At 49.1% G+C, this 8,334-nt stretch overlaps 1 long non-coding RNA gene and 1 other non-coding gene across 2 annotated transcripts; both read right to left on the reverse strand.

Annotated features, from left to right (window-relative positions):
• Nucleotides 1-362: 362 nt before the first annotated feature.
• LOC123813283 lies at nucleotides 363-469 on the reverse strand. Its single transcript, XR_006784712.1, has one exon. It is a non-coding gene; the product is annotated as a U6 spliceosomal RNA (small nuclear RNA).
• A 3,901-nt stretch (nucleotides 470-4,370) lies between these two features.
• On the reverse strand, nucleotides 4,371-8,031 carry LOC123810503. The gene is made up of 3 exons (XR_006784251.1): nucleotides 7,977-8,031; nucleotides 6,851-6,924; nucleotides 4,371-4,507 (listed from the first exon to the last, which is right to left on the reverse strand). It is a non-coding gene; the product is annotated as an uncharacterized LOC123810503 (long non-coding RNA).
• Between the last annotated feature and the right edge of the window lie 303 nt (nucleotides 8,032-8,334).

The raw sequence follows: 8,334 nt of genomic DNA on the forward strand, positions 1-8,334 counted from the left end.
TCCATTCATTTACTGATGGGCATCTAGGTTGCTTCCAGCACTTGGCTATTGTAAATTGTGCTGCTATGAACATCAGAGTGCAAAGGTTCTTTTGTATTGGTGTTTTAGTGTTCTTAGGATATAGTCCCAACAGTGGAATTGCTGCGCTGAAAGGCAGATCCAATTTTAGTTTTCTGAGGAAGTTCCATACTGCTTTCCATAGTGGTTGTACCAGTCTGCAGTCTCACCAACAGTGCACTAGGGTCCCCTTTTCTCCACAACCTCTCCAACACTTGTTGTTTGTTGCTTTGTTTATGATGGCCATTCTGACTGGTGTGAAGTGGTATCTCACTGTGGTTTTAATTTGCATCTCTCTGATGGCTAAAAATATGGAACACTTCATGAATTTGCGTGTCATCCTTGCGCAGGGGCCATGCTAATCTTCTCTGTATCATTACAATTTTAGTATATGTGCTGCCAAAGCAAGCACTCAATAAAATATTTTTTAACAAGTTTTATGTGTTAGTGCCTTAAGTGACACTTTCTCCTGCTTTTTGAACAAAAGGTCCCATATTTTCATTTTGTAGTGGGCCTCACAAATTATACAGCTGGCCCCGATGGTAGAGCAGGGAGAAAGACTGTGAGATCTCCATGTCGTTGGTGGCACTGCCAACCATAGGACCACCAGCCCCATATTTCTTGTTCAGTCAGCAAGAAATGACATTCTAATCAAAGCCACCATTAGCTGGGGTTTCTGTTGCTTGTGGCCAAAAGCATTCCTAACTAATAAACTATGACCCACCTCAGGGATGTTACAAGGATTAGATAAGTCAAGTGATTAGCAAATTGCTCAGTTTTGAGCACTTACTGGACCACTTAATTTTTTTAAATATATTTTATTGATTATGTTATTACAGTTGTCCCATTTTCCCCCCTTCACTCCTCTCCACCCTGCCCACCTCCCACCCACATTCCCCCGCTTTAGTTCATGTCCATGGGTCATACTTATAAGTTCTTTGGCTTCTACATTTCCCAACTATTCTTACCCTCCCCTCATCTATTTTCTACCTACCATCTATGATACTTATTCTCTGTACCTTTCCCCTCTCTCTCCTCCTCCCACTCTCCTGCTGATAACCCTCCATGGGATCTCCATGTCTGTGGTTCTGTTCCTGTTCTAGTTCTTTGCTTAATTTGTTTTTGGTTTTGTTTTAGGTGTGGTTGTTAATAACTGTGAGTTTGCTGTCATTTTACTGCACATGTTTTTTATCTTCTTTTTCTTAGACAAATCCTTTTAACATTTCATATAATAAGGGCTTGGTGATGATGAACTCCTTTAATGTGACCTTACCTGTGAAGTACTTTATCTGCCCTTCCATTCTAAATGAAAGCTTTGCTGGATAGAGCCACCTTGGATGTAGGTCTTTGCCTTTCATGACTTGGAATACTTCTTTTCAGCCCCTTCTTGCCTGTAAGTTCTCTTCTGAGAAATCAGCTGACAGTCTGATGGGAACTCTTTTATAGGTAACTGTCTCCTTTTCTCTTGCTGCTTTTAAGATTCTCTCCTTATCTTTCATCTTGGGTAATGTAGTTCTGATGTGCCTTGCTTGGTGTGTTCCTCCTTGGGTCCAACTTCTTTGGGACTCTCTGAGCTTCCTGGACTTTCTGGAAGTCTATTTTCTTTGCCAGATTGGGGAAGTTCTCCTTTATTATTTGTTCAAATAACTTTTCCATTTGTTGTTCTTCCTCTTCTCCTTCTGGTATCCCTATAATTCGAATGTTGGAATGTTTAAAGATGTCCTGGAGGTTCCTAAGCTTCTCCTCATGTTTTTGAATTCCTGCTTCTTCTTTTCTGATTAGATGTTTCTTTCTTCCTTCTGGTCCACTCCATTGATTTGAGTTATAGTTTCCTTCCCATCACTATTAGTTCCCTGTACATTTTCCTTATTTCACTTAGCATAGCCTTCATTTTTTCATCTAATTTGTGACCAAATACAACCAATTCTGTGAGCATCCTGATTACCAGTGTTTTGAACTGTGCATCTGATAGGTTGGCTATCTCTTCGTCACTTAGTTGTATTTTTTCTGGAGCTTTGATCTATTCTTTCATTTGGGCCATTTTTTCCCCTCAGTGCCTGTTATGTAGTGAGGGGCAGAGCCTTAGGTGTTCACCAGGGCAGGGCAACCCAGTCACTGGGTTGTGATGTTGTATGTGGGGGAGGGGTCCGAGAGGAAACAATGCTGCTTGCTCTGCTCTCTGGATTTCAGTCACTTCCCCGGCTTCCCACAAGCAAACTGGGCCCTTCTGGTGCTGATTCCCATGTGGGTGGACCTGTGTACGTTCTAGGACCCTGTGGGTCTCTCCAATAAACTCTCCTGTGAGGCTGGGAGTTTCTCCCACTGCCGCCTCAACCCCCACAGGTGTTTCCAGTCAGAGGCTTTGAGGCTTTATTTCCCTGCATGGGAACCCTGGGTTGCTCGGCCTGTCTCACTCCCCCGTTTTGCCTGGTTTATCTGCACGGGAATGTGGGGCCTCCCGGTCCACCAGCCACCTTGTGTGCCTCACCCCTCCACAATCTGCCACCTCGCTGGGTCTGCCTGCTGCCACACTGTGCCCGGTGTCCCCCAGCCACCGCTTTGCCGTGAACCCTCTCCACCCAGCCACCCAATTCTGCACCTCCTACTGGTCTGGATGAATGTTTCTTCTTTAACTCCTTGGTTATCAGGCTTCCATACCATTTAATTTCCTGTTAGTTCTGGTTGTTTTTTGTTTCTAAATTATTGTTGTCCTTATTTTGGTTGTACGAGGAGGCATAGTGTGTCTACCTACGCCTCCATCTTGGCCGGAAGTCCTGGAGCGCTTTCTAGTGATGGAGCTCTCGGAGCACAGGAAGGGGCTGCATCATTCACCGCCCCAACAGAGCCCTGTGCAGCGTGGAAGAGAATGCAAATAAAACTGAAGCCAGGACCAGCGGACCCCACCGGGCTGACTGAGAGTCCACATTCAAACATTAGTTTTTATTCAGGTATTAACTTAAACATCACTTCTCTGGGAAGGTGCTCTCAGTTCCCCAAGTCTGCATGCAGGGCCCACGGCACCCTTTATGTCCTCTGCTGGTGCTTCCCACAGTGTGGAGTCCAAGAGTCTTTTCTAGTGCACCTCCCCAACCAGACTGCACTTCCGAGAGCATGGGGTGTACGTCTGTGCTGCTCTCCACTGTGTCCATAGGGTCTCACAGATAGTGAATGTTCAGGGAACGTTTGCTGAAGGAACTGATTTGATACCATGTGTGTGCTTGCCTGACCCTGGAGATTCCACTACGAGTGAACAGCTCTTATATTTGCATTTGGGTTCTGTGGGAGTGGATTCTGTATTTTCTTCACTGACATGCCCCCTAAGTCCTAACTGCAGTGCCCAGTAGGTAATGGTACTCGGGCAGTGTCCGCTGCTCTCTTAGCATCCTTTCCGACAGCCAGATAATGCTGTGGGGCTTTAACAGAGAGAGAGGGAGGCTTGGTGCTCCCACTGCACTGTGTCTAGTTAAAACGCCGAGATCCGCAAGTGACGAGGGAAGAATCAAGATGGGAGATCCAATCCTAGCTGGACACACGAGTCCTACTTTTCTCCTGCCAAGTGACTTTTAAACTTTGTCTTTCTTGCAGAAGCACACACGTGCCCCACGGGACGAGGAGAGGCTGATTTCCCGAAGCTCTGAGCACACACCATGAACACATTTCTCTTCTTTCCCCAGGTCAGCTTGTTGCTCTGGTCTTAGCAAACCGATGTTCCAGAACACTCTCTGGAAACAGCTTGCCAGAGCCAGCCAGCTGGCAGCAGGACCAAAATAGGCCAGAGACAGATTCTGGTAATTTGTCTCTTGGGCCAGACCTGGGAGCACATAGTCCCCTCCCAAGATGGAAGAGACCACCCCAACAGAGGCTCCACAAGCCACAAAGGAAAGGTAGTTGGAAGGAAAACAGAGACTCTCTCTCTTCTCCTGCCCTGTCCTTTTTACCCACACTTTGGGAAAGAGATAAAACAGTAGCGGTGGGTACTTCGGCTGGCCTACCCGGCTAATTACTGCCATCCGACAGCACTGACAAAGCAACCCTCCCCGCAACTACCCACCCCCGACCTCAACCCCGTCCAGGTTCAGGGGAAGAGGTGTGCTCTGGACATTCCTCAGCCAATAGCACTGGCTGTGGTCTTGAGCTAACACCATACTAGCTGTCCTGGGCCCAGCCGCAGCCAATGAAAGACGCCATGGCCCACTTTACATCAGCACTCTTGTACTCTCCTCTAATGCAACCAATGGGACAGAACGGGAGTGGGGGTTCAAATCATGCCAATGCTTGAAGAGCTCTCAGGAGATGTTACCAGTTTTCTTTCTCCCACATGCAACCCAGGATTTGAGAAACACACCTTACCTTCCACTGATGAGAGGGCCTCCTTCTCCATCTGCGAGGGCATCCTCTTTCTTCCCCCGCCCCCTCACTAATGCAGATGTCACTGGAGCAGTGAGTACACCTACAATGAAAAGTTTAAATTGTCTTTGGGCTTAGAAGCAGCCTTTGCCACGAAAAGCAGATTCTTTCTGGAACTTTATGGATTTCTCTCCCTGACCTCTGATATCTTACTTCCTACTCTACTGGACTTTTTTTCCTTTCTTTTTCTTTCTTTCTTAAAAATTAACTTCACTAGGGGAAAAAATGAAACATTTCTGGTTATGGAAAGGGGGAGGGGGAAACGAGCAAATACAGTGAGGCCGCCCTGGCCCCCATCTGTTCCAAATCTTCCTTTCACAGGATGTAATGTCTAAAAAGCAAGAAAAATATGCCTTCCTCTTCCAACATCCAGCAGGATCTTGCATGCAAAGAGAAGAATGTCTGGTTACTCTGTGGGTTTTCATCTGCTTTTTAACTCACATGTTGTGGAATTACACTGCCCCCCCCAATCTCATTCCCTCACCAGTCCCCCGAAACCCCCCAGTGCTATGCAGCCAGGAGGCAGCAGTGTTCGCCACTAGTGAGGAACATCCTGGTTTTGGCAAGGAGCTCCCTCCCCTCCACGCCACCAACCCCTTTGGCACAAAGGATTAGTTCTAAACATGGCCAATGACTTTTGCAGATTTCTTAGCATAAGACACGCCAGAGGGATCCCTAGGCCCCCAGAGGAAGTGGGGCCACCCCCAAAGGTAGAAGGAGTGGGCTCAGAATCCCAAACTTCTTATTTATTCTGTGCTTTCACCCCCTGCTTCCAGGCACTTTGCACACGGATGTACACAAGCAGCCAACTGCTGGACATCTGAACAGGAAGGATGTTTCCCGGTAGCTAGTAATAGCTGTAACTGATACCTCTCCAGGACTGGGAGGGGGTATTTATAGGAAGGGCAACTGGCCAAGCTAGACCAGCTCCAACTTTACTTCAGCCAGCCCTCCTTTCCGTCCTGTAGTTCTTCAAGTTAAATGAAGAGACATTCCTCCCTTTATTGCTTGATTTTTACGCAAGGACGGAGATTCTTGTTAAAATGATTGAGAAACCCTGACTGCAAATATGGAAAAGAACCTGCTCCTTTGGCTCTTAATCTTCCTGTCTTCTGTCCCTTAGCCACCTCCCCCTCCTTGGCCCCCCAAGCTTGTTCCTTCACACATTTTTCTCCTTCTCCTCCTCCTTCTTCTTTTTATAATCCTTACCTGAGGACATTTATTGATTTTAGAAAGGCGGGGAGAGGGGCGGAGGGGGGAGAGAGGGGGAGAGAGGGGGAGAGAGAGGGGGAGAGAGGGGGAGAGAGGGAGAGAGAGGGAGAGAGAGGGAGAGAGAGGGAGAGAGAGGGAGAGAGAGGGAGAGAGAGGGAGAGAGAGGGAGAGAGAGGGAGAGAGAGGGAGAGAGAGACATCGATGGGTTGCCTCCCATACATGCCCTAACTGGGATCAAACCCACTACCTTTTGTTCTATGAGAGGATGCTCTGACCAATCAGATGCTGCTTCCTTACACCCCCCACAACACAGATTCCCCATGTGGTCCTCTAGATGGACAAAGCTCTCTCCTACTGTGGGTCCAAATTACCCTTTCTTCTAGCCCTCTCACCCCTCTTATCACATCCCACAGGACCCTGTATGACCTACCCTCCCTCGCTCACCCTCGTCTGACCTTCTTTCCTGCCACTCTTCCCCCACAACCCACTGCCTCCTTGCTGTTGCTGAAACCTACCAAACACCCCCTCGGGGCCTTTGCACCTGCTGTTCGCTCTACATGGAACCCCTTCTCCCAGGTGTGTGAAAGTCTGGCTCCCTCATGTGATCTAGATTTCTGCCCAAAGCTACCTCCCTGCAGAGGCCTTGCTAACACTAACAAAAAAGCACCCTCATCACTCAATCACTCTCTAGCTGTTCCACCCACACCTGCTTCATTTTCACCCACAGCACCTTCTACCACCACCGAAGCCTGTCTCCTTACCAGTCTCTAGCCAGGCTCATCTGAACCCTCTTCTCAACAAGGCCTTGACTGCGGCTTGTCTCCGGCAGAGAGTCCTGCTAAGTGGTCCCCTACCCTTGATATCTGATCAAGTTCCTCATCCCCCATCTTTGATGGCAAGTCCTTGGCCTGCCTTTGGCAAGAACCCGGTTACATTGGTTCAACAAGACCCCACCTAGCCTTGCTGTCTCCACCCACTGGCCCCTTCCCTCCATGGGTTAGCGATCCCCAGCTGTCTTTGCGGTGTTCAGAGTGACCTTAATTTTTTCCTAAAAAAGATTATTTTTACAATCTTTTATTGCAGTAGTCTTGAACACAGTCTTCTTACCATTTTAATAAGGGGCAGAATCATTTGTCATTCATGCCGGCTGACAGCGCATGATCTCTGTGCTCACCTGTGTCCCTCCTTTGGACTGTAAGCTCCGTGAGGACAGGCCTCTGTGCTTGCTCTCCGCTAGCTTGCTGGCTTCTAGAACAGAATCCGACACACAGCAGATGCTCAACAAATGTTTGTTGAATGAATGCCCCTAGCTACCCCTGCTTCTCTCTCACCCCCTCTGGAAAGCCACTCCTGAATCTTTCAAGGCTTGATCCTGTTCTTCACTTAACAGTGATCCTACCAATCAGAAGGAATAATTCTCTGGTTTGTTTAATATGCACGTTTAACTTGTTAATTATATAATACACTAATATACAAAAAGCACAGAAGCCCACCTCGACCATCTGCCCTCCCTCCCTTCCACACCTCCACAACGCCCCGCCTCCAGTTGGTTCTCCCTGCGCAGACGTCTTTGCCCACATCGGTCAGCGAGTCTCCACTCTCACCGCCCCCCAGCTCCCCACCCCACATACATTGCCTGAGCCCAGGTTTAATTTAAAAGGGAGGAAGAGGAGTCCTGGTGGGGCTGAGAGCCAGCCCTCGGCTCTCCAAAACCAAGCCCAGCTTTGCATCCGTCTTTCTGACGTTCCCCACCCGCAGGAAGAAAGCCACCCCTTCTGTTGGCTGCCCTGTAAGAGGGAGATGCAGTCCACAGAGCCGCACACTCTCAGACCACTTCTCCACCCCCGGCAAACTGACAAGGCCAGTACAGGCCAGAGCGAGGGGCCAGGGAAGCTGTGATCCTGGACGGCACGAGTGGTCATTTGGCCACTACAGGCCAGGGTCCCAGTGGTGGTGGTGGTGGTGGTGGTGGTGGTGGTGAAGGGGCGTCTGGGGGTGGGGGAGGTAAGCTGGTTGTAGAAGCAGCCCAAGTAGGTTTCCACATAAAGGAAGAGCATACAGATGCAGGTTCTTCCTCAGCCCTTTGAGCCTCTCAGAGGAGAGCAAATCTTCAAGTGTTGTTGAAAATCTAATCCGATTTAAAACTGCTTTGAAAGGGCTGAAAGAGGAGGCACTGACTACTGACCACCGCGCCCCGCCCCCCCACCGGCCTGCAGCCCAAGTGCGGTCAGTTTCTTCTACCTCGGCCCTCTGCCTTGGGGGTTCTACACACACAGACACCCAGAGAATAGGGAAGGTACCTGGCACAGAAGCAGAAACTAACCCTGGTCCATGGAGGGCTACTGACTCCTCTTCCTGCCAAGAAAAAAAGGCTTCTTGAGAGCAGACTCCACACAGCCTTCCCCTCAAGGCACGCTCACACCCCCCCCCCCCACCCAACGTGTCTGGAGAATACTCATGTGCCCTGCCCGCTTCCTGGGAGGCACGCTGCGACTCCGACCCCACCCTCACCCCCACCACAGGTGGGTCTCGTTTCTGGCAGCCAATAACGCTCTGAAGTTCCAGGTGAAATGAGTTTCCAAGTGGGTTTGCCAAACAATTAAAGGAAAAGGTGAACCCTCTCAAATGCTCCAGACTCTGGTTCTCTCTGCCTCAGAC

This window comes from Phyllostomus hastatus, unplaced genomic scaffold (genome assembly GCF_019186645.2).
Source record: "Phyllostomus hastatus isolate PE091 unplaced genomic scaffold, TTU_PhHast_1.1 phas_contig_150, whole genome shotgun sequence".
Taxonomy (NCBI): domain Eukaryota; kingdom Metazoa; phylum Chordata; class Mammalia; order Chiroptera; family Phyllostomidae; genus Phyllostomus; species Phyllostomus hastatus.